Source organism: Macadamia integrifolia, chromosome 5 (assembly GCF_013358625.1).
Source record: "Macadamia integrifolia cultivar HAES 741 chromosome 5, SCU_Mint_v3, whole genome shotgun sequence".
In the NCBI taxonomy this organism is placed as follows: domain Eukaryota; kingdom Viridiplantae; phylum Streptophyta; class Magnoliopsida; order Proteales; family Proteaceae; genus Macadamia; species Macadamia integrifolia.
In genome coordinates this window covers 2,705,845-2,709,643 of record NC_056561.1, presented here as the reverse complement: position 1 = coordinate 2,709,643, position 3,799 = coordinate 2,705,845, and positions in this window count along the sequence as shown.

The window sequence follows — 3,799 nt, the reverse complement described above, 5'->3', positions numbered from 1 at the left end:
CTGCGAGCTGCTGTGCTATGCTCTGCGAGTCTGGGTCGAGCGTCGTCGTCGTCGTCTAGCTTTTTGGGGGTCAGTGCGAGGCTGCGAGCTGCTGTGCTGTGCTCTGAGAGTCTGGGTCGAGTGTCGTCGTCGTCGTCGGCTGCGAGCTGCTGTGCTGTGCTCTGCGAGTCTGGGTCGAGCGTCGTCGTCGTGTAATACAATTAAACTCAACAATTAAAGAAGGCCCGTTTAAAAACCGGTTGCGCCCGTTTAACATTAAACATGTCCGTGGCCCGGTTAAGGCCCGACTAAAACCCGATTAAGGCTCGATTTTAATGGCCCGATTATAGCCCAAGACCGACCGACCGAATATAAAGTGTACCATGCCCTCACTAACTAAGCCCGATTAGTTAAATGGGGACACGGTGCAACCTTTAAAAGTCTTCAAGCCCGATTAAGCCCGATCGAAACCGGACCGGCCCGACCGATTGACGCCCCTACCATACACATTCATTTTTTTCTTGTACACACCCATGTTTTTTTCTTTCAACAAAAAAATGGATCTGATTTGTATAAAAAAAATTAAAAAATTGGAAGTTTACATCAGTTGATCCGTGTCAATTCATGCGGCCGATTGCATACCAATATATAAAACCATGGCTGTTGGGGTCTTCGTTAAAGGGAAAATAGAAAGGAGAATGCTACCAGCTTGCATTCCCCATGCCTAGACACATAGGGAAGAGGGGGGGGGGGCAGGGGCATAGGCATCTTTTCACTGCCCACCCCAACTTCCCCAAATGTATGGGTAGTGAGTATATCAAGAACTAAGGGTGAAATAGGGTTGGGTTTCTTAAAACCCTAACTCAACCCTAGGTCCTCAAAATTAAATCCAGGCCCAACCCAATCCTATTGGGTTCATGTTTAGACCCAACCCTGCCAAGTTCATACCAACCCAACCCGGCCTAACAAGGTCAATTAGGGCCGGGTTGAGTTGACCCTGGCTTTTACAATAGTTGGATAAACCTTGATTGCCCTATTTGCCATTCATATCCTATACATTAAAAAATTTGAGAAAAATGAAATACCAATAGGAGCCCTAAATTCTAATATAAAAATTCAGGGTTAAATTTCAGGTCGGGCTGAGGCCTCAACCCGAGTCCAATCCAACCTGACCCAAGGTTGGGGTTTTTCAACCCTAACCCACCCTCAGGGTTAAAAAACTTAGCCCAAGCCCTATTCGACTTCAGGGCGGGCCAGGGTGGATTCGGTTTGCCAGGGCTGAACTTTCACCCCTATCAAGAACTGACCAACCCATTAACCCCCATTGAGTTTACCTGACAGGTCGAGAGTGGGCTTATCTATATTGAACCCATGTTGGACTTGGACAAGAAGCTATTAGGTCTATCTAGATTCATAGCCAGACTTTGGCTCTCAAATGGGGGTGTTAATGGGCCGGGTTGGGCTGGGTTTTTAAAACCCCAACTCAAGCAAGAACAAGGAAATCAGAAAAGTAAAAGTGAAAAGGAATAGATATCAAACACACTAACAAAGTAGAATACAACTTAGATAGGATCGGCTACCCAAATCTTAGCCCCCTAATCCACTTTTTTTTTTTATTCAAAAGACCATGAAGATGCTCAGTTCAAAGGCTTATTGGTCCCGCTAAACTAACTTGTTTACCAAAATTACTTGACAAAAACAAATACCAATTTGATTCCGCCTCTTTACGCCAAAAAACAGATCAGCACATGCACATCCTCATCCATAATTTTCGAAAGTCTAATTAATACTATATTTTCTTACCCAAAAAAAAATAAAAAAAATTAATAATAATAATACTAAATTCCAAGTGCAAAACATTTCACAAAAATAACTTAGAACTTAGGATGAATTTGAAAAGACCAAATACTTCTACATCCTCTAAACCATTACTATCCTTAAAGTAAAAACTTCACCACGGCCTAAGTAGTAAGCCCTCCATTTTGGGTTAGTGGACCAATCCACTTATACGGATAAGAATTATGAACTAAAGAAATTTTTTAAATTGGTGTAAAAATTGATGGCCATTGATGAGGCAAAATATGTCACTTTCCTCAACACGGCTGAAGCATGTACGCAAACCTGAACACGATTGAGCTGCTACTTCAGCCTTCGTCAGGCCGTGCTACACCTCGGCCTCCAGCAGGCCGCGTTATCACCTCGGCCTCCATCCGGCCATGCTGCTACCTCGGCCTCCATCCGGCCATGCTGCTACCTCGGCCTTTCATCAGGCCGTGCTCCACCTCGGCATCCGTTATGCCGTGCTGTCACCTCAGCCTTCCATCAGGCCGTGCTCCACCTGCCTCCTCGACATCCATCAGGCCGAGCTATCACTTCAGCCTCATCAGGCTGTGCTCCACCTCGGCCTCCAACAGGCCGTGCTCCACCTCGGCCTCCAACAGGCCGTGCTCCACCTCGGCCTCCATCAGGCCGTGCTTCCACCTTGGCCTCCATCAGGCCGTGCTTCCACCTTGGCCCGACGTCAACAACAAGATTTTCAGAAACATGTTTTCATCCACCCCTGCATTCAAGGAATGTAATCCCTATTCCGGAGGACAGGACTCTATCCACTACACGTCATCATAGACGTCACATGGTTGGCCTTTCCAAGTTAAGAATCACAGAGCCACTCCCCTCGAGAACTCCACGCCTAAACAGAACTCTTCACAATCGTCTCCCACTTGCCCTCCATCAGCAACCTATAAATACCAAGGTAAGCCTCCATCATGGGGGGGAATCGATTACTCACTTCTCTTACTAGAAAATCTCTCTTGAGCATCTGTTGTGGAAAGATCTGACTTAGGCATTGGAGAGTCCCCCGTCGGGTCAGCCCGGCTCTCCCTTGTCATCTCTTCTGTGCAGGTCGGTCAAAGCACCAGGGACTGCAGGGAAGATCATCCGGTTAATTTTTTCCACATCAGCCATGATTACAAGATAATTTTTTAAGCGATAACCATCACAACCAAAAACTTTTTTTTTCGTGTATATTTTTTCCCTATTTTTGGGATGGTTTTCTTTTCGTCATTTTCTTTTTATTCCTATTTCTTTTAATTTTTTTTATTCCCATTTCTTTTCGTCATTCTCTTCGTCACTTTTCGATCAAGCTATTTTGAACGAACGAAACTTGGCTCCTACCCAAGTAGTGGTGAAGTTCCCATAGCAACCAGGGAAATAGAATCCCAAGGATAGGTTGGAAAATTCCACCCTAGGAGGATATTTTCCACTTTTACCTCTATGATTCTATTTAGTAGCTGCAACCCTTAGTATGTTGTAACCCGGTAGTCATTGAGAGGGGGGTGAATCAGTGAGTCCAATTTCGATCCCCAAAAACCTGTCTGATGTCTGGCTAAGAAAAATCTGATATACCTGTCCCTGTTTGCACACAGTCGTATGCACACTCAGTGTCACACCCCGTTCACACCGAACCGGGCCAGTGACCGGGTTAACACCGGTTAACCCAAACCTGCCAGGATCATCTGATACTGTATTCCACCCTAGCATACACACAACTAATAAAAACTTATCAGATCAGCGGAAGACTTGGTTTACCTGTGAATATTCCCATAATACTTGATACCCGAATTGTGATACAATAGTTATATACATGTGGGCCCGAAGGCATGATATTTACACAATAAAAGTACCATTCATATATCAAGTACAAAAAGGAAATCATCAAAATCAGAGTATACAGATCGGCTCGGAGTCAGAACCTAGAGCTCAGCTCGATATCAAAGGTTGAGCCCAGCTCGGTTTCACAAGGTAGAGCTCAGCTCGGCAT